General features: G+C 46.4%; 1 protein-coding gene across 9 annotated transcripts in view; it reads right to left on the bottom strand.

Moving 5' to 3' along the window:
- Window positions 1–23,612, bottom strand: part of ncor2 (nuclear receptor corepressor 2) — a 1,088,322-nt gene that overhangs the window by 743,114 nt on the left and 321,596 nt on the right. The gene's annotated exons all lie outside the window — the stretch shown is intronic.

Genomic DNA, 23,612 nt, shown 5'->3' with positions numbered 1-23,612 from the left:
TTTATAGTGGGATTCGGGATTAACTGTATTCCTGGAGCTTTACACTGGGACTCGGGATTAATCGTGTTCCCGGAGCTTTACACTGGGTTTCGGGATTAACTATGTTCCCGGAGCTTTACATTGGGATTCGGGATAAACTGTTCCCGGAGCTTTACACAGGGATTCGGGATTAACTGTGTTCCCGGAACTATACACTGGCAATTGGGATTAGCTGTGTTCCTGGAGTTTTACACTGGGATTCGGGATTAACTGTGTTCCCAGTGCTTTTCACTGGGATTCGGGATTAACTGCATTCCCAGAGCTTTACACAGGGATTCGCGATTAACTGTGTTCCCGGAGCATTACACTAGGATTCAGGATTAACTGTGTTCCCGGAGATTTACACTGCGATTCGGGATTAATTGTGTTCCAGGAGCTTCACACTGGGATTTGGGATCAACTGTGTTCCCGGAGATTTACACTGCGATTCGGGAATAATTGTGTTCCAGGAGCTTTATAGTGGGATTCGGGATTAACTCTGTTCCCAGTGCTTTTCACTGGGATTCGGGATTAACTGCATTCCCAGAGCTTTACACAGGGATTCGCGATTAACTGTGTTCCCGGAGCATTACACTAGGATTCGGGATTAACTGTGTTCTCGGAGCTTTACACTAGTATTCAAGATTTACTGTGTTCCCGGAGATTTACACTGCGATTCTGGATTAATTGTGTTCCAGGAGCTTCACACTGGGATTCGGGATTAACTGTGTTCCTGGAGTTTTATGCTGGGACTCGGGATTAACTGTGTTTTCATATCATAGATCATAGAATTTACAGTGCTGCAGGAGGCCATTCGGCCCATCGAGTCTGAACCGGCTCTTGGAAAGAGCACCCTACCCAAGGTCAACACCTCCACCCTATCCCCATAACCCAGTAACCCCACCCAACACTAAGGGCAATTTTGGACACTTAGGGCAATTTATCACGGCCAATCCACCTAACCTGGAGCCTTACACTGGGATTCAGGATTAATTGTGTTCCCAGAGCTCTACACTCGGATTTGGGATTAACTGTGTTCCCGGATCTTTACACTGGGATTCGGGATTAACTGTGTTCCTGGAACTTTACACAAGGATTTGGGATTAATTGTGTTCCCTAATTTTACACTTGGATTAACTGTGTTCCCGGAGCTTTACACTGGGATTCGGGATTAACTGCGTTTCCGGAGTTTTACATTAATTTTGGGATTAACTGTGTTCCCGGAGATTTACACTGCGATTCGGGATTAATTGTGTTCCAGGAGCTTTATGCTGGGACTCGGGATTAACTGTGTTCCTGGAGTTTACACTGGGATTCGGAATTAACTGTGTTCCCGGAGCTTTACACTGGGAATCGGGATTAACTGTGTTCCCGGAGTTTTACACTGGGACTCGGGATTAACTGTGTTCCCGGAGCTTTACCTGGGATTTGGGATTAACTATGTTCCCGTAGCTTTACATTGGGATTTAAGAGTAACTGTGTTACTGGAGCTTTACACTGGGATTCGGGATTAACTGTGTTCCATGAGCATTACACTAGGATTCGGGATAAACTGTGTTCCCGGAGCTTTACACTGGTATTCAGGAGTAACTGTGTTCCCGGAGATTTACACTGCGATTCGGGATTAACTGTGTTCCTGGAGCTTTATGCTGGGATTCGGGAGTAACAGTGTTCCTGGAGCTTTACACTGGGATTCGGGATTAACTGTGTTCCCGGAGCTTTACACTGGCAATTGGGATTAACTGTGTTCCCAGTGCTTTTCACTGGGATTCGGGATTAACTGCATTCCCAGAGTTTTACACTGGGACTCGGGATTAACTGTGTTCCCGGAGCTTTACACTGGGACTCGGGATTAACTGTGTTCCCGGATATTAACTTGGGATTTGGGATTAACTATGTTACCGGAGCTTTACATTGGGATTCAAGATTAACTGTGTTCCCGGAGCTTTACACTGGTATTCGGGATTAACTGTGTTCCTGGAGCTTTACACTAGTATTCAGGATTAACAGTGTTCCCGGAGATTTGCACTGCGATTCGGGATTAATTGTGTTCCAGGAGCTTCACACTGGGATTTGGGATTAACTGTGTTCCTGGAGTTTTATGCTGGGACTCAGGATTAACTGTGTTCCTCGAGCTTTACACTGGGATTCAGGATTAATTGTGTTCCCGGAGCTCTACACTGGGATATGGGATTAACTGTGTTCACGGATCTTTACACTGGGATTTGGGATTACCTTTGTAACCCGATCTTTATCCTGGGATTTGGGATTACCTATGTTGCCGGAGCTTCACACTGTGATTCGGGATTAACTGTGTTCCTGGAACTTTACACAAGGATTCGGGATTAATTGTGTTCCTGAAGTTTTACACTGGGATTAACTATGTTCCTGGAGCTTTACACCGGGATTCGGGATTAACTGCGTTCCTGGGGTTTTACACTAGTATTCGGGATTAACTGTGTTCCCGGAGATTTACACTGCGATTCGGGATTAATTGTGTTCCAGGAGCTTTATGCTGGGACTCGAGATTAACTGTGTTCCCGGAGTTTTACACTGGAATTTGGGATTAACTGTGTTCCTGGAGCTTTATGCTGGGATTCGGGATTAACTGTGTTCCCAGTGCTTTACACTGGGATTCGGGATTAACTGCATTCCCAGAGCTTTACACTGGGATTTGGGATTAACTGTGTTCCCAGAGCTTTATGCTGGGATTCGGGATTAACTATGTTCCCGGAGCTTTACATCAGGGATTCGGGATAAACTGTGTTCCCGGAGCATTACACTAGGATTCGGGATTAACTGTGTTCCTGGAGCTTTACACTAGTATTCGAGATTTACTGTGTTCCCGGAGATTTACACTGCGATTCGGGATTAATTGTGTTCCAGGAGCTTCACACTGGGATTCGGGATTAACTGTGTTCCTGGAGTTTTATGCTAGGACTCGGGATTAACTGTGTTTTCAGATCATAGATCATAGAATTTACAGTGCTGCAGGAGGCCCATCGAGTCTGCAACATCCTGGTAAATCTCCTCTGCACCCGTTCCAAAGCCTCCACGTCCTTCCTATAATGCGGTGACCAGAACTGTACGCAATACTCCAAATGCGGCCGGACCAGAGTTCTGTACAGCTGCAACATGACCTCCCGACTCCGGAGTTCCTGGAGTTTTACACTGGGATTCGGGATTAACTGTGTTCCCAGTGCTTTTCACTGGGATTCGGGATTAACTGCATTCCCAGAGCTTTACACAGGGATTCGGGATTAACTGTGTTCCCGGAGCATTACACTAGGATTCGGGATTAACTGTGTTCCTGGAGCTTTACACTAGTATTCGAGATTTACTGTGTTCCCAGAGATTTACACTGCGATTCGGGATTAATTGTGTTCCAGGCGCTTCACACTGGGATTCGGGGTTAACTGTGTTCCTGAAGAATTATGCTGGGACTCGGGATTAACTGTGTTTTCAGATCATAGATCATAGAATTTGCAGTGCTGAAGGAGGCCATTCGGCCCATCGAGTCTGCACCGGCTCTTGGAAAGAGCACCCTACCCAAGGTCCACACCTCCACCCTATCCCCATAACCCAGTAACCCCACCCAACACTAAGGGCAATTTTGGACACTAAGGGCAATTTATCATGGCCAATCCACCTAACCTGGAGCCGTACACTGGGATTCAGGATTAATTGTGTTCCCAGAGCTCTACACTCGGATTTGGGATTAACTGTATTCCCGGATCTTTACACTGGGTTTCGGGATTAACTGTGTTCCTGGAACTTTACACAAGGATTTGGGATTAATTGTGTTCCCTAATTTTACACTGGGATTAACTGTGTTCCCGGAGCTTTACACTGGGATTCGGGATTAACTGCGTTTCAGGAGTTTTACACTAGTTTCGGGATTAACTGTGTTCCTGGAGATTTATGCTGGGATTCGGGATTAACTGTGTTCCTGGAGCTTTATGCTGGGATTCGGGAGTAACAGTGTTCCTGGAGCTTTACACTGGGATTCGGGATTAACTGTGTTCCCGGAGCTTTACACTGGGATTCGGGATTAACTGTGTTCCCAGTGCTTTTCACTGGGATTCGGGATTACCTGTGTACCCCGATCTTTATACTGGGATTTGGGATTACCTATGTTGCCGGAGCTTCACACTGTGATTCGGGATTAACTGTGTTGCTGGAACTTTACACAAGGATTCGGGATTAATTGTGTTCCTGAAGTTTTACACTGGGATTAACTATGTTCCTGGAGCTTTACACCGGGATTCGGGATTAACTGCGTTCCTGGGGTTTTACACTAGTATTAGGGATTAACTGTGTTCCCGGAGATTTACACTGCGATTCGGGATTAATTGTGTTCGAGGAGCTTTATGCTGGGACTCGGGATTAACTGTGTTCCTGGAGCTTTACACTGGGATTCGGGATTAACTGTGTTCCTGGAGCTTTATGCTGGGACTTGGGATTAACTGTGTTCCTGGAGCTTTATGCTGGGATTCAGGATTAACTGTGTTCCTGGAGTTTTACACTGGGATTTGGGATTAACTGTGTTCCCAGAGCTTTACACTGGGATTCGGGAATACCTGTGTTCCTGGAGTTTTACTCTGGGATTTGGGATTACCTGCGTTTACGGAGCTTTACACTGAGATTTGGGAATAACTGTGTTCCCGCAGCTTTACACTGGGAGTCGGGATTTACTGTGTTCCCGAAGCTTTATGCTGGGACTCGGGATTAACGGTGTTCCTGGAGCTTTACACTGGGATTTGGGATTACCTATGTTCCCGGAGCTTTACACTGGGATTCGGGATTAACTGTGTTCCTGGAACTTTACACAAGGATTCGGGATTAATTGTGTCCCTGAAGTTTTACACTGGGATTAACTGTGTTCCCGGAGCTTTACACTGTGATTCGGGATTAACTGCGTTCCTGGAGTTTTACAGTAGTATTCGGGATTAACTGCGTTCCCGGAGATTTACACTGCCATTCGGGATTAATAGTGTTCCAGGAGCTTTATGCTGGTGTGAAAGTGTACAAACTCAGCAATAGCATGATGGGAAAAATAGCCAACTTGTGTAACCAAGTGTGAGACAGCTGTGTCAGCTAAGTGCCAAGACCAGACCCTGACAAACTAGACAAAGCTAAGAATCCACATAATTGTATCATACAAGGCCAGAAGAGGGAAGATAGTGCCTGACCTTGTTAAAACCTGATAACAAAGCCACGATCTAGGAATGTCCTAATAACACAACCTCCTCATGGCCTAGGTCCATCTGCGTCAAGGCATCATGAGGGCAGAGGTGAAAAACAAAATAGGACCACGTCTTAAACCCTCTAAAGACAAAATACTGCAAATAAGCCGAGTCAGGGTCTTTCCATGACAACATGTTTGATCAGAAGTTATGACTGTATTGACATTTTTGAACAAGGTCTGTTTTTGTAAAATGATACAGCTTTTGTATAAATATTGAACGTTTTCTCCATGTCTTTGCGAGCTTGAGAAAGAATGAGCAGGTTTACCTTAACAGCTCTCTCTCTCTCTAACCTGTAGCCATCTGCATGCAGACTTTGGTCAATAAAGACAAAGTTAGTTTTATCGAAACCAAGGTGTAAAGTTGTTTTTTTCACAGTCTTGAAGTAGGAAAGATTTTAAAAGACGACAGTGGCGCTGCGAGCCCTCACCAATACCCTGAGTGGCTTCCGTGGGGGACCGAACAAGTGATCGAGCACGAACCCGGAGAGCGGAGACGGACGGCGCAACAAGGTAAGCTTTAACCTTGGTCTCTCTCTCTCTCTCGGATCGGTGCTGTGACCCCTCGTCCCTGACGGATAACGCTGACAGGTGACGGTGTTCGAATCTAAATTTGACTGTGAGTAATGTTCTTAGGGTCTGGGACCCGGTTGTCGTTCAAAGCCTAAGGTCAGGGACCACCTGCTCTTGTTTTTTTCCCCAGGACAGGGATACACAGGCTTGGCTAGGTCAGGGACCAGATTTGGATTTTTGACTTTTAAATTTACAAGGCAGTTTTTCCCCATTTTTTTTCTCTTCTCTCTCTCTTTTAATTTTTTTTCCACTCCTTAAAAGTCATGGGCCAGAGCCTGGACAAAACGGAGGACAATTCTCCCTTGCTTTTTATGTGCACCATGTTCACTGATCAGGAACGCAATTTACGCCTCTTGTCTTCAGCTTTAAATAAGAAATTCGGATCTGAAATTTGGCCACTAGGAGGTACCTGGAATTTAGAAAACTGCACCGCGGCAGAGACAGCCATTTGGTCTCGGAATGCCAGAGCCAAATGGAAGAAATTAATTACCAAATGGCAAAAAGAATCAGACAGACGACACAAACTGTCCTTGTTAATGAGTTGGAGGGACAATGCCCGTAGGAGAGGGATTGCTGATTATAAAGATGGAGAAACCAAAGACTGGGAAACGTTGAAATTCGAATGTGAACTATGGGACAGGAAAGATCCTAAGAATCAAGGGGGGGGGATAATACTGCATCGGGTGTTAAGCAGGTCGGAATAGTCCATCAGATTAAAAATCAGGAGGATCCTCCCACTACCTCTGGCATGCCGTTGTTTTCCTATTTGATTGATACAGAGGAGGAGGAGGAGGAATTAAATCCCACGATGCCCCCATGGCCACCTCTTCCCAGCTCCACGGTGCGGCAGCCCCGTTCTCCCCCTCCCCCTGGTAACAACCTTGCTGCCGATAATCTCCCTTCTGCTATTTCTCCCACTGCAACACGCACTCGCTCAAAAGCACCAACCACCTTCCTCGATCAGCCCGTTACCTCTGTTAATCAGGCTTTCCAAGAATTAACTATCAGTACCGCACCGGTAGAGGAGCCTTTTCCACCACCGCCTCCCCCTGCAAATTTTCCAATCCGACGTCTCGTTAACCCTCGAGCGACTAATGACGACGACCGATTTATTGAGACATGGCAGGCTTTTAAACCTCAGGAGCTCTGTTTGATCCTGGCTCACTGTCCGTCACATAAAACGGACCCAGAGGGCTTTACTGAATATCTGAGGAGAACTGCGACTGTGTATGGTGCTACCCCTAGGGATCAGTATTCCCTTATTTTTTCATCCCTTCCCCCAGATTTAGGTGAGAAATGGAAACGGGAATTAGGGGATCATGGGACCACATGGGATGCGTTTAAAACCAACAATCCATCAGATGAGGCTCAACTCGCTTTAATGTTCCCAGCACTTAAGAGTGCTCGCCATAAACCTGTAGACATCTCCAAAATTCTTGATTGTACACCCACTCCTAAGGAGGAGGGTCCTGAATTTTTTGACCGCTTTTGTGGAATTTACACTCTTTATTCCGGTGATGAGACTTTTAATGCGGGCTTGAAATCTCCCCAGTTCAATGCGCTGCTTATGCAGGTCGTGCCTGACCGCATAGCAACCAGTATTAAAACTAATAATACGGATTGGTCTGATAGCTCCAAATCCCACATGCGACGTGCTATCTCTTATTACTGGAGCAATGGCCGTGACAGAGAAGCTTTCGGAAGGGACCCTCCTACACCCAAAATAAAGTCGGAGTTTGTCCAGCGACCCGCTCGCAGGAACCCCCCACCTTATGAACGTCACCATGGCCCTCCCCGGCCTTGTCCTCCAACCCGAGACAGTGTCACTTGCTTTAATTGCAGACGGACGGGTCACTATGCTAGGGATTGCCCTGCTCCACGCAGAGACAGGGCACCCCCTCCACGGCGGTATGCTCCCTTCACTGACTCCCACCCCTATTGACTGGCCCGCTCCAATTTCCCGGTTCTCTCTGGCGACCACTCTGAGGAACCCACAGCTACAATTCACATTGAGGGTATTCCCGTCCCCTTCCTCATTGATACAGGGGCAAATGCTTCTACGTTGAATTTGACGTTAGTTAAACAGTATTGTTTTCCTCTCTCAGACGAATATGTGGAACTTTCTGGTTTTATGGGTGAGAGGGCTACATACCAACTCACGAAACCCCTTCTGGTTCAATTTAATGACCGTCAATGTTGTATTCCCTTCACTGTCACGCGTACCCTCGGTGTTAATCTTGCTGGCCGTGATCTGTTATGTCCCTTACAAGTTGAGATTGTTTGCCTTGACGATGGCGTCACGATCTCCACGACTCCACAAGTCCAGCCTCGAAATTTACCCCTTTTTTTCACTCCCCAATGGTGGTCCGTTGATTTTGATCCCTCCAATTTTTCACCTCCCTTGCATGTTCCTCATCCACACGTGACCCTTTGCTATGACCACACGGGGTGCTCGCCCGATTTGGAGACCATCTACCAGGACTCCCTCGGGTCCACGGTGGCGGTTACTTTCATCGCTCATGCTGAGGGAAAAGAGGGCTCTGCATTTCTTGTTGAAGTGCCCCTCGTATTCTGGAAACAGTCTGGTCTAGTGGCACCTCACGTTACCCTCACTGTCAATGCAGGCTACAGTGCCAGGTCACTGGGCTTTCTGGTTGCTACCCTCCAAGGAAAATGTGATCCTTTTTATACTGGACGACAGACCTTCCCTGAAGGCACGTTACAGTATTTTTCACAGCCCTTTTGTGTTGATGGTACATTGAACCACCATCGGACCAACCGTTCCCCGTCCCCAGAGATTCCTGCAGACTTATGGGCTGCGTCCAAACACGAAGTTGGTCTTACTAATGTGCCTCCAGTTCTCATTAAGGTTAAGTCCGGTGTGCCCCTGCCCTCCATTTCTCAGTCCCCTATTCGCCCTGACGCTGAGGAAGGAATCTCCAGCATGATACAGTCCTTCCTTCAACAGGGAATTTTGGTTCCGTGCCAATCGTCCTGTAACACCCCTATTCTTCCGGTTCCTAAGGTTGGGCGGCCGTCTGAATGGCGTTTGGTCCAGGACCTCCACCGCATCAATCAGATCGTTGAACCCTTGCATCCCCTGGTCCCTAACCCGGCTACAATCCTCAGTAATATCCCGCCTGAGGCAGCTGTCTTTACCCTGGTGGACTTACAACACGCCTTTTTTGCGATACCCCTTGCCGCTGAATCCCAGTATTTGTTTGCCTTCACATTCAAAGGGCACCAGTACACTTGGACTAGGCTACCGCAAGGTTTCATTCATTCACCAACACTCTTCTCACAGGCACTGCACTCCCAATTAGCTACTTTGACACCCCCGGGGGGATCTACTATTATACAGTATGTCGATGACTTACTCCTTGCTAGCCCTGACTTTGCTTCTAACGAACGCGACTCCATTTATCTGCTCACCCGTCTCCATTCCTGGGGATATGTAATACCGCCTAATAAAGTACACAAAGGACAGAGGCAGGTTAAATTTCTGGGTGTTCTGATAAGCGCTACTGAACGTTCCCTTACGCAGGATCGTATTACTCCCATTTTGCAAACCGCACTTCCTACCTCGCCAAAGCAGATGAGAGCCTTTTTAGGTTTAGTGAACTTTTGCAGACAATGGATTCCAAATGTTACTGCTCATACCAAGGAGCTTACTCCTTATTCCTCCCAGAATTCACCCCTTAAGTTTGAACTACCCGATTTAGCACAGCAATCTTTTGTTACTCTCAAGAACGCGCTGGCTTCCGGCTCTAGGATGACCTCTTTATGACAGGCCCTTCCAGTTGTATGTTAGTGTCCTGGACATATGTGCCACGGGTGTCTTGACACAGGAACATGGTGACCAACGCCGTCCGGTTGCCTATTATTCTACTAAATTGGATCCAGTAGCTTGTGGTTTGCCCCCCTGCACTCAAATTTTCACTGCTGTACATGTGTTAGCTCAGGCAGCCTCTAATCTAACCCTTCATCAGCCCGTGCATGTGTAGACCTCACACTCTGTTGTGGCTCTCCTTCCATCTCAGCAGACCCAGCATCTGACACAGGCCCGCTTGAGCCGATATGAGGTCTCACTATTACAGAACCCATATCTGTCTTTCCATTACTGTTCCACTTTAAATCTCGCAGCATTCCTCGAACATCCCCCTGACGTACTTGTTGATCCACCACATGATTGTTTGCTTAGGAATCACTTCCTTACCGCCCCTCGTCCCGATTTAACTGACCACCCTCTTGATAATCCTAATCTCACGTTTTATGTTGATGGCAGTTCTTCTATTTCCCAAATGGGGGTCCCGCAATCGGGGTATGCCATTGTTACAGACACTGACATTCTGGAAGCAGCTGCTTTCCAGATTCCAGTCTCGGCACAGAAAGCTGAGCTATTCGCCCTTACTAGAGCTTGTGTTCTGGCCAAAGACCAAAGTGCGAATGTGTACACAGACTCTAGGTACGCTTTTGGTGTCACCCACGATTTTGGCCGCCTCTGGCAGCAACGTGGATTCCTTACCTCTGCAGGCTCTCCCATTCTAAATGCTCTTTGGGTTAAAAATCTCCTCGTTGCTATTCAACTTCCTCGTCAATTGGCTATCATTAAATGTGCTGCGCACACTTCCGGGGACACTCCTGTGCAATTAGGAAACGCCCGTGCTGGTTCAGCCGCTAAGGCAGCGTCTGCATCAGCCTCTATGATTGTTCCCGCAGGGGGTACACAGGCTTTAAATCAGCTACCTATTCTAGCAAAAAAGGGCATGCCAGAGTTAGCTGAAATTCAAAGGTTACAGAGGGACGCCTCTGATTCTGAGTGCACACTATGGAAGTCAATGGGGTGTTCGCACTCGTTGACACAAAACCTCTGGCTTACCCCAGTAGGTCAAGTTTGTGTTCCAGATTCGTTATTGCCGATACTTATTGATTATTTGCATTCTTGTACACATCTTGGCAAGGAGGGAATGGTACAGCGACTTTTGAAAACTTGGTGGCACCCGGAACAACCCCCTTGCCAGATGGTCCTTTTGCCTGCATACAGCTTGATTTTATTGAATTACCTAAAGTACAATGCTATAAATATTGTTTAGTGATCATTGATGTACTTAGTAAATGGATTGAAGCCTTCCCCACCACCAACTGTACTGCACATACGGTGGTAAAATTACTATTGACAGAAATTATTCCCCGATTTGGGATTCCCAGAACGATGAGCTCAGACAATGGGACACATTTTGTGGCTCGAATCAATTCTGAATTATGCGAAGCACTCAAAATTAAACAACAACTGCACTGCGCGTATCATCCACAGGCAGCAGGAATTGTAGAAAGAGCAAATGGGACCTTAAAAGAAAAATTATCTAAATTGACCGAAGAAACTGGATTAAATTGGCTAAAGGTATTGCCTTTGGCACTGTTTCACATGAGGGTTACTCCACATTCGTGGTCCGGACTGTCAGCTGCAGAGATAGTCTACGGTCGGCCAATGAGGACTCCCTGGGATGCCCATGAAGACCCCCCAGAGGGAGTAGACCTCCACGTTATGGGAGATAAAATGCTGAGTTATTTGAAGCAATTAACATTTTCTTTGAAGTTTCTCCACTCGCAGGTAAAACAGGCCCATCTCCCAGCAGCAGCCGGAACAAAGATCCCTCGCTATCCAGTAGTCAAACCAGGAGACTACGTGCTGATAAAGAATTGGGACAGAGAGAAGTTAGGGCAACGCTGGAGCGGCCCTTTTCAAGTATTGCTGACTACACCGACTGCCGTTAAACTCGAAGGACGTTCGAGTTGGGTACACCTATCGGATTGTAAGAAGATTGGTTCCAGCCCCAACGAGGACGCAGAATGAGGATCTTCATTATCACATTTGGACTATTTGGACTAATTGGTCTTAATGGCCATTCGACAGTAGGCGAACAAACTGACCAAGAGCTGCGTGCTAATAGCTTTCTATATATGTCATATATTTATGCTGACAGATTGAATGTAAGTAACTGTTGGGTTTGTACCCGTATCCCCATCCATTCCAAGGAGGGGCTACCTCTCCAATCACTCCCATTCCACTTAGCAGAAACAGTTGAGTGGATTCTGCGTCAAAACCGAACACAGGGGTTCAGTGGAGATATGAAAATTTGGAAATCGGCTGGCTATGGGATGACTAGATTTTCAGCCTGGTATCAACCTGGATATCCCCATGTCTCGAATCCCCCTGCCCTTACCATCCCATCGAGCACTGCGCAGGGATCCCTATGTTTTAGTAAATCAGGAGAAGGACCATCAATGGGGCAGAGTAGGTGTAATCTTACAACTGAATGGCAGGGACCGATACCAAACATCTCCAACAAGGGTATGTTTGTTCTTGATTGGTCCAGGGTGTGGAATAAAACATCAAATAGCTCATGGACGCAGAATTCCCAGGTACCCTGGATGACAATGGCTGAGAATTTTACGGCCTATAACGGGACCTATTTCATATGTGGCACTAAAGCATACTCCTGGCTTCCCAGAAATTGGACAGGGTCCTGTTATCTAGGATATGTCGTACCCTGCATGCACCACCTACTCTCCCTTAAACAACACTCCTCACGAATCAGGAGGACCATTAGTAAAACCGAGGAGTTCTTTATGACCGCCTTTCCACAATACGGAACAGGCAAGGCAGCAAACGAACTGATCCTTATGGCCTCGGCATTGGAACAACTGTCGAACATAACAGCAGCAGAATCCAGGGCAACCGGACGGGCACTAGCCGAGGTCTCGGCTGAGCTGGTGGCTGTCTGGACTGTGGCATTATAAAATCGAATGGCTCTGGATTATCCGTTAGCCTCGCAGGGAGGAACGTGTGCCATTATAGGTCAGGAATGCTGTACTTGTATCCCAGATGCCTCTGAAAATATTACCAACCTAGCTGACCATATAAGAAGACAGGCGGATCAACTTCAAGAAATTGGCCAAGAATTTCACGATTATAACCCACCAGGTTGGTTAGGTTGGCTGGGACACGGATTGTTCGATTGGATCTTTAAGGCCTTCATACTATTACTATTATTACTATTAGCAATAGGATTGCTTGGATGCTTGTGTCAATGTATTTACACCCGTCTCCTGAATATCCCTATTTGAACAAATTGAGTGGTTGTCCTGATGGGACAACAGGAGGGAATGTGAAAGTGTACAAACTCAGCAATAGCATGATGGGAAAAATAGCCAACTTGTGTAACCAAGTGTGAGACAGCTGTGTCAGCTAAGTGCCAAGATCAGACCCTGACAAACTAGACAAAGCTAAGAATCCACATAATTGTATCATACAAGGCCAGAAGAGGGAAAATAGTGCCTCACCTTATTAAAACCTGATAACAAAGCCACGATCTAGGAATGTCCTCTAATAACACAACCTCCTCATGACCTAGGTCCATCTGCGTCAAGGCATCATGAGGGCAGAGGTAAAAACAAAATAGGACCACGTCTTAAATCCTCTAAAGACAAACTACTGCAAATAAGCCGAGTCAGGGTCTTTCCATGACAACATGTTTGATCAGAAGTTATGACTGTATTGACATTTTTGAACAAGGTCTGTTTTTGTAAAATGATACAGCTTTTGTATAAATATTGAACGTTTTCTCCATGTCTTTGCGAGCTTGAGAAAGAATGAGCAGGTTTACCTTAACAGCTCTCTCTCTCTCTAACCTGTAGCCATCTGCATGCAGACTTTGGTCAATAAAGACAAAGTTATTTATTTCGAAACAGAGTTGTAAAGTTGTTTTCTTCACAGTCTTGAAGTAGGAAAGATTTTAAAAGACGACACTGGGACTCGGGATTAACTGTGTTCCTGGAGCTTTACAGTGGGATTCAGGATTAACTGTGTTCCTGGAGCTTTATGCTGGGATTCGGGAGTAACTGTGTTCCTGGAGCTTTACACTGGGATTCGGGATTAACTGTGTTCCTGGAGCTTTACACTGGGATTCGGGATTAACTGTGTTCCTGGAGCTTTATGCTGGGATTCGGGAGTAACTGTGTTCCTGGAGTTTTACACTGGGACTCGGGATTAACTGTGTTCCTGGAGCTTTATGCTGGGACTCGGGATTAACTGTGTTCCCGGAGCTTTACACTGGGACTCGGGATTAACTGTGTTCCTGGAGCTTTACACTGGGACTCGGGATTAACTGTGTTCCTGGAGCTTTACACTGGGACTCGGGATTAACTGTGTTCCTGGAGCTTTACACTGGGATTCGGGATTAACTGTGTTCCTGGAGCTTTACACTGGGATTCGGGATTAACTGTGTTCCTGGAGCTTTATGCTGGGATTCGGGAGTAACTGTGTTCCTGGAGCTTTATGCTGGGATTCGGGAGTAACTGTGTTCCTGGAGCTTTACACTGGGATTCGGGATTAACTGTGTTCCTGGAGCTTTACACTGGGATTCGGGATTAACTGTGTTCCTGGAGCTTTATGCTGGGATTCGGGAGTAACTGTGTTCCTGGAGTTTTACACTGGGACTCGGGATTAACTGTGTTCCTGGAGCTTTACACTGGGATTCGGGGTTAACTGTGTTCCTGGAGAATTATGCTGGGACTCGGGATTAACTGTGTTTTCATATCATAGATCATAGAATTTACAGTGCTGAAGGAGGCCATTCGGCCCATCGAGTCTGCACCGGCTCTTGGAAAGAGCACCCTACCCAAGGTCCACACCTCCACCCTATCACCATAACCCAGTAACCCCACCCAACACTAAGGGCAATTTTGGACACTAAGGGCAATTTATCATGGCCAATCCACCTAACCTGGAGCCGTACACTGGGATTCAGGATTAATTGTGTTCCCAGAGCTCTACACTCGGATTTGGGATTAACTGTGTTCCCGGATCTTTACACTGGGATTCGGGATTAACTGTGTTCCTGGAACTTTACACAAGGATTTGGGATTAATTGTGTTCCCTAATTTTACACTGGGATTAACTGTGTTCCCGGAGCTTTGCACTGGGATTCGGGATTAACTGCGTTTCTGGAGTTTTACACTAGTTTCGGGATTAACTGTGTTCCCGGAGATTTACACTGCGTTTTTGGGATTAATTGTGTTCCAGGAGCTTTATACTGGGACTCGGGATTAACTGTGTTTCTGGAGCTTTACACTGGGATTCGGGATTAACTATGTTCCTGGAGCTTTATGCTGGGACTCGGGATTAACTGTGTTCCTGGAGTTTTACACTGGGATTTGGGATTAACTGTGTTCCCGGAGCTTTACATTGGGATTCGGGATTACCTGTGTTCCTGGAGTTTTACTCTGGGATTCGGGATTAACTGTGTTCCTGGAGCTTTATGCTGGGACTCGGGATTAACTGTGTCCCTGGATCTTTACACTGGGATTCGGGATTAACTGTGTTCCCGGAGCTTTACACTGGGATTCGGGATTACCTGCGTTTACGGAGCTTTACACTGAGATTCGGGATTAACTGTGTTCCCGCAGCTTTACACTGGGATTCGGGATTTACTGTGTTCCCGAAGCTTTATGCTGGGACTTGGGATTAACAGTGTTCATGGAGCTTTACACTGGGATTCGGGATTAACTGTATTCCTGGAACTTTACACAAGGATTCGGGATTAATTGTGTCCCTGAAGTTTTACACTGGGATTGACTGTGTTCCCGGAGCTTTACACTGGGATTCGGGATTAACTGCGTTCCTGGAGTTTTACAGTAGTATTCGGGATTAACTGCGTTCCCGGAGATTTACACTGCCATTCGGGATTAATAGTGTTCCAGGTGCTTTATGCTGGGAATCGGGATTGACTGTGTTCCCGGAGCTTTACACTGGGATTCGGGATTAACTGCGTTCCTGGAGTTTTCCAGTAGTATTCGGGATTAACTGTGTTCCCGGAGTTTTACACTGGGACTCGGAATTAACTGTGTTCCCGGAGCATTACACTGGGATTCGGGATTAACTGTGTTCCCGGAGCTTTACATTGGGATTCGGGATTAACTGTGTTCCTGGAGCTTTACACAGGGATTCGGGAATAACTGTATTCCCGGAACATTACACTAGGATTCCGGGATTAACTGTGTTCCCGGAGCTTTACACTAGTATTCGGGATTAATTGTGTTCCCGGAGTTTTACACTGCGATTCGGGATTAATTGTGTTCCTGGAGTTTTGCACTGGGATTTGGGATTAACTGTATTAACGGAGCTTTACATTGGGATTCGGGATTAACTGTGTTCCCGGAGTTTTACACTGGGACTCGGGGTTAACTGTTTATCCGGAGCTTTACACTGGGATTCAGTATTAACTGTGTTCCCGGAGCTTTACATTGGGATTCGGGATTAACTGTGTTCCCGGAGCTTTACACTGGGATTTGGGATTACCTATGTTCCCGGAGCTTTACACTGGGATTCGGGATTAACTGTGTTCCCGGAGTTTTACACTGGGATTCGGGATTAACTGTGTTCCCGGAGCTTTCCACTGGGATTTGGGATTAACTGTGTTCCCGGAGCGTTGCACTGGGATTTGGGATTAACTGAGTTCCTGGAGCTTTATGCTGGGATTCGGGATTAACTGCGTTCCCAGAGCTCTACACTGGGATTTGGGATTAACTGTGTTCCTGGAGCTTTACACTGGGATTCGGGGTTAACTGTGTTCCTGGAGAATTATGCTGGGACTCGGGATTAACTGTGTTTTCATATCATAGATCATAGAATTTACAGTGCTGAAGGAGGCCATTCGGCCCATCGAGTCTGCACCGGCTCTTGGAAAGAGCACCCTACCCAAGGTCCACACCTCCACCCTATCACCATAACCCAGTAACCCCACCCAACACTAAGGGCAATTTTGGACTCTCAGGGCAATTTATCATGGCCAATCCACCTAACCTGGAGCCGTACACTGGGATTCAGGATTAATTGTGTTCCCAGAGCTCTACACTCGGATTTGGGATTAACTGTGTTCCCGGATCTTTACACTGGGATTCGGGATTAACTGTGTTCCTGGAACTTTACACAAGGATTTGGGATTAATTGTGTTCCCTAATTTTACACTGGGATTAACTGTGTTCCCGGAGCTTTGCACTGGGATTCGGGATTAACTGTGTTCCCGGAGATTTACACTGCGTTTCGGGATTAATTGTGTTCCAGGAGCTTTATACTGGGACTTGGGATTAACTGTGTTCCTGGAGCTTTACACTGGGATTCGGGATTAACTGTGTTCCTGGAGCTTTATGCTGGGACTCGGGATTAACTGTGTTCCTGGAGTTTTACACTGGGATTTGGGATTAACTGTGTTCCCGGAGCTTTACATTGGGATTCGGGATTACCTGTGTTCCTGGAGTTTTACTCTGGGATTCGGGATTAACTGTGTTCCTGGAGCTTTATGCTGGGATTCGGGATTAACTGTGTTCCTGGAGCTTTATGCTGGGACTCGGGATTAACTGTGTTCCTGGATCTTTACACTGGGATTCGGGATTAACTGTGTTCCCGGAGCTTTACACTGGGATTCGGGATTACCTGCGTTTACGGAGCTTTACACTGAGATTCGGGATTAACTGTGTTCCCGCAGCTTTACACTGGGATTCGGGATTTACTGTGTTCCCGAAGCTTTATGCTGGGACTTGGGATTAACAGTGTTCATGGAGCTTTACACTGGGATTCGGGATTAACTGTATTCCTGGAACTTTACACAAGGATTCGGGATTAATTGTGTCCCTGAAGTTTTACACTGGGATTGACTGTGTTCCCGGAGCTTTACACTGGGATTTGGGATTAACTGCGTTCCTGGAGTTTTACAGTAGTATTCGGGATTAACTGTGTTCCCGGAGTTTTACACTGGGACTCGGAATTAACTGTGTTCCCGGAGCATTACACTGGGATTCGGGATTAACTGTGTTCCCGGAGCTTTACATTGGGATTCGGGATTAACTGTGTTCCTGGAGCTTTACACAGGGATTCGGGAATAACTGTATTCCCGGAACATTACACTAGGATTCCGGGATTAACTGTGTTCCCGGAGCTTTACACTAGTATTCGAGATTAATTGTGTTCCCGGAGTTTTACACTGCGATTCGGGATTAATTGTGTTCCTGGAGTTTTGCACTGGGATTTGGGATTAACTGTATTCCCGGAGCTTTACATTGGGATTCGGGATTAACTGTGTTCCCGGAGTTTTACACTGGGACTCGGGGTTAACTGTTTATCCGGAGCTTTACACTGGGATTCAGTATTAACTGTGTTCCCGGAGCTTTACATTGGGATTCGGGATTAACTGTGTTCCCGGAGCTTTACACTGGGATTTGGGATTACCTATGTTCCCGGAGCTTTACACTGGGATTCGGGATTAACTGTGTTCCCGGAGTTTTACACTGGGATTCGGGATTAACTGTGTTCCCAGAGATTTACACTGGGATTTGGGATTACCTGTGTACCCAGATCTTTATACTGGGATTTGGGATTACCTATGTTGCCGGAGCTTTACACTGGGATTTGGGATTAACTGTGTTCCTGGAACTTTACACAAGGATTCGGGATTAATTGTTTTCCTGAAATTTTACACTGGGATTAACTCTGTTCCCAGAGCTTTACACTGGGATTCGGGATTAACTGCGTTTCTAGAGTTTTACACTAGTTTCGGGATTAACTGTGTTCCCGGAGATTTACACTGCGTTTCGGGATTAATTGTGTTCCAGGAGCTTTATACTGGGACTCGGGATTAACTGTGTTCCTGGAGCTTTACACTGGGATTCGGGATTAACAGTGTTACTGGAGCTTTATGCTGGGACTCGGGATTAACTGTGTTCCTGGAGTTTTATGCTGGGATTCGGGATTAACTGTGTTCCCGGAGCTTTACACTGGGATTCAGGATTACCTGCGTTTACGGAGCTTTACACTGAGATTCGGGATTAACTGTGTTCCCGCAGCTTTACACTGGGATTCGGGATTTACTATGTTCCCGAAGCTTTATGCTGGGACTTGGGATTAACAGTGTTCATGGAGCTTTACACTGGGATTCGGGATTAACTGTATTCCTGGAACTTTACACAAGGATTCGGGATTAATTGTGTCCCTGAAGTTTTACACTGGGATTAACTCTGTTCCCGGAGCTTTACACTGGGATTCGGGATTAACTGCGTTCCTGGAGTTTTACAGTAGTATTCGGGATTAACTGCGTTCCCGGAGATTTACACTGCCATTCGGGATTAATAGTGTTCCAGGTGCTTTATGCTGGGAATCGGGATTGACTGTGTTCCCGGAGTTTTACACTGGGATTCGGGATTAACTGCGTTCCTGGAGTTTTCCAGTAGTATTCGGGATTAACTGTGTTCCCGGAGTTTTACACTGGGACTCGGAATTAACTGTGTTCCCGGAGCATTACACTGGGATTCGGGATTAACTGTGTTCCCGGAGCTTTACATTGGGATTCGGGATTAACTGCGTTCCCGGAGCTTTACACTAGTATTCGGGATTAATTGTGTTCCCGGAGATTTACACTGCGATTCGGGATTAATTGTGTTCCCGGAGCTTTACATTGGGATTCGGGATTAACTGTGTTCCCGGAGTGTTACACTGGGACTCGGGGTTAACTGTTTATCCGGAGCTTTACATTGGGATTTGGGATTAGCTATGTTCCCGGAGCTTTACACTGGGATTCGGGATTAACTGTGTTCCCGGAGTTTTACACTGGGATTCGGGATTACCTGTGTACCCAGATCTTTATACTGGGATTTGGGATTACCTATGATGCCGGAGCTTTACACTGGGATTTGGGATTAACTGTGTTCCTGGAACTTTACACAAGGATTCGGGATTAATTGTTTTCCTGAAATTTTACACTGGGATTAACTCTGTTCCCAGAGCTTTACACTGGGATTCGGGACTAACTGCGTTCCAGGAGTTTTACACTAGTATTCGGGATTAACTGTGTTCCCGGAGATATACACTGCGATTCGGGATTAATTGTGTTCCAGGAGATTTATGCTGGGACGTGGGATTAACTGTGTTCCCGCAGCTTTACACTGGGATTCGGGATTCACTGTGTCCCCGAAGCATTATGCTGGGACCCGGGATTAACAGTGTTCCTGGAGCTTTATGCTGGGACTTGGGATTAACAGTGTTCCTGGAGCTTTACACTGGGATTCGGGATTAACTGTATTCCTGGAACTTTACACAAGGATTCGGGATTAATTGTGTCCCTGAAGTTTTACACTGGGACTGACTGTGTTCCCGGAGCTTTACACTGGGATTCGGGATTAACTGCGTTCCTGGAGTTTTACAGTAGTATTCGGGATTAACTGCGTTCCCGGAGATTTACAATGCCATTCGGGATTAATAGTGTTCCAGGAGCTTTATGCTGGGACTCGGGATTAACTGTGTTCCTGGAGTTTTACACTGGGATTCGGGATTAACTGTGTTCCCGGAACTTTACATTGGGATTCGGGATTAACTGTGTTCCTGGAGCTTTACACAGGGATTCAGGATTAACTGTGTTCCCGGATCTTTACACTAGTATTCGGGATTAATTGTGTTCCCGGAGCTTTACACTGGGATTCAGGATTAACTGTGTTCCTGGAGCTTTATACTGGGATTTGGGATTACCTATGTTCCCGGAGCTTTGCACAAAGATTCGGGATTAATTGTGTCCCTGAAGTTTTACACTGGGATTAACTGTGTTCCCGGAGCTTTACACTGGGATTCGGGATTAACTGCGTTCCTGGAGTTTTACAGTAGTATTCGGGATTAACTGCGTTCCCGGAGATTTACACTGCCATTCGGGATTAATAGTGTTCCAGGAGCTTTATGCTGGGACTTGGGATTAACTGTGTTCCTGGAGCTTTACACTGGGATTCGGGATTAACTGTGTTCCTGGAGCTTTATGCTGGGATTCGGGATTAACTGTGCTCCTGGAGCTTTACACTTGGATTCGGGATTAACTGTGTTCCTGGAGCTTTACACTGGGAATCGGGATTAACTGTTTTCCTGGAGTTTTACACTGGGATTCGGGATTAACTGTGTTCCCAGAGCTTTACACTGGGATTCGGGATTAACCGTGTTCCCAGATCTTTAAACTGGGATTCGCGATTAACTGTGTTCCCGAAGTTTTACACTGGGACTCGGGATCAACTGTGTTCCCGGAGTTTTACACTGCGACTCGGAATTAACTGTGTTCCCGGAGTATTAAACTGGGATTCGGGATTAACTGTGTCCCCGGAGCTTTACATTGGGATTCGGGATTAACTGTGTTCCTGGAGCTTTACACAGGGATTCAGGATTAACTGTGTTCCCGGAGCATTACATTGGATTCGGGATTAACTGTGTTCCCGGAGCTTTACACTAGTATTCAGGATTAATTGTGTTCCCGGAGATTTACACTGCGATTCGGGATTAATTGTGTTCCTGGAGTTTTACACTGGGATTTGGGATTAACTATTCCCAGAGCTTTACATTGGGATTCGGGATTAACTGTGTTCCCAGAGTTTTACACCGGGACTCGGAGTTAACTGTGTTCCCGGAGCTTTACACTGGGTTTTGGGATTAACTGTGTTCCCGGAGATTTACATTGGTGTTCGGGATTAACTGTGTTCCCGGAGCTTTACATTGGGATTTGGGATTACCTGTGTTCCCGGAGCTTTACACTGGGATTCGGGATTAACTGTGTTCCCGGAGTTTTACACTGGGATTAGCTGTGTTCCCAGAGGTTTACACAGAGATTTGGGATTACCTGTGCACCCAGATCTTCATACTGGGATTTGGGATTACCTATGTTGCCGGAGCTTTACACTGGGATTTGGGATTAACTGTGTTCCTGGAACTTTACACAAGGATTCGGGATTAATTGTGTTCCTGAAATTTTACACTGGGATTAGCTCTGTTCCCGGAGCTTTACACTGGGATTTGGGATTAACTGCGTTCCTGGAGTTTTACACTAGTATTCGGGATTAACTGTGTTCCCGGAGATTTACACATGCGATTCGGGATTAATTGTGTTCCAGGAGCTTTATGCTGGGACGTGGGATTAACTGTGTTGCTGGAGCTTTACACTGGGATTTGGGATTTACTGTGTTCCCGGTGCGTTACACTGGGATTTTGGATTACATAGAACATAGAAAATACAGCACAGAACAGGCCCTTCGGCCCACAATGTTGTGCCGAACCTTTGTCCTAGATTAATCATAGATTATCATTGAATTTACAGTGCAGAAGGGGGCCATTCGGCCCTTTGAGTCTGCACCGGCTCTTGGAAAGAGCACCCTACCCAAACTCAACACCTCCACCCAACACCAAGGGCAATTTGGATATTAAGGGCAATTTATCATTGGCCAATTCACCTAACCCGCACATCTTTGGACTGTGGGAGGAAACCGGAGCACCCGGAGGAAACCCACGCAGACACGGGGAGGACGTGCAGACTCCGCACAGACAGTGACCCAAGCCGGAATCGAACCTGGGACCCTGGAGCTGTGAAGCAATTGTGCTATCCACAATGCTACCGTGCTGCCCTTAAGAACAAATAAATCTACACTATATAATTTTACCGTAATCCATGTCCCTATCCAATAGCTGCTTGAAGGTCCCTAATGTTTCCGACTCAACTACTTCCACAGGCATTGCATTCCATGCCCCCACTACTCTCTGGGTAAAGAACCTACCTCTGATATCCCTCCTATATCTTCCACCTTTCACCTTAAATTTATGTCCCCTTGTAATGGTGTGTTCCACCCGGGGAAAAAGTCTCTGACTGTCTACTCTATCTATTCCCCTGATCATCTTATAAACCTCTATCAAGTCGCCCCTCATCCTTCTCCGCTCTAATGCGAAAAGGCCTAGCACCCTCAATCTTTCCTCGTAAGACCTACTCTCCATTCCAGGCAACATCCTGGTAAATCTTCTTTGCACCTTTTCCAGAGCTTCCACATCCTTCCTAAAATGAGGCGACCAGAACTGTACACAGTACTCCAAATGTGGCCTTACCAAAGTTTTGTACAGCTGCATCATCACCTCACGGCTCTTAAATTCAATCCCTCTGTTAATGAACGCGAGCACACCATAGGCCTTCTTCACAGCTCTATCCACTTGAGTGGCAACTTTCAAAGATGTATGAACATAGACCCCAAGATCTCTCTGCTCCTCCACATTGCCAAGAACTCTACCGTTAACCCTGTATTCCGCATACATATTTGTCCTTCCAAAATGGACAACCTCACACTTTTCAGGGTTAAACTCCATCTGCCACTTCTCAGCCCAGCTCTGCATCCTATCTATGTCTCTTTGCAGCCGACAACAGCCCTCCTTACTATCCACAACTCCACCAATCTTGGTATCGTCTGCAAATTTACTGACCCACCCTTCAACTCCCTCATCCAAGTCATTAATGAAAATCACAAACAGCAGAGGACCCAGAACTGATCCCTGCGGTACGCCACTGGTAACTGGGATCCAGGCTGAATATTTGCCATCCACCACCACTCTCTGACTTCTATCGATTAGCCAGTTCATTATCCAACTGGCCAAATTTAACACTATCCCATGCCTCCTTACTTTCTGCATAAGCCTACCATGGGGAACTTTATCAAATGCCTTACTAAAATCCATGTACACTACATCCACTGCTTTACCTTCATCCACATGCTTGGTCACCTCCTCAAAGAATTCAATAAGATTTGTAAGGCAAGACCTACCCCTCACAAATCCGTGCTGACTATCCCTAATCAAGCAATGTCTTTCCAGATGCTCAGAAATCCTATCCTTCAGTACCCTTTCCATTACTTTGCCTACCACCGAAGTAAGACTAACTGGCCT

The sequence above is a fragment of the Scyliorhinus torazame genome, chromosome 1 (assembly GCF_047496885.1).
Source record: "Scyliorhinus torazame isolate Kashiwa2021f chromosome 1, sScyTor2.1, whole genome shotgun sequence".
NCBI classification, from domain to species: Eukaryota; Metazoa; Chordata; class Chondrichthyes; order Carcharhiniformes; family Scyliorhinidae; genus Scyliorhinus; species Scyliorhinus torazame.
Note: the sequence above shows the minus strand (reverse complement) of the source record. Positions and strands in the feature narration are given on the sequence as shown.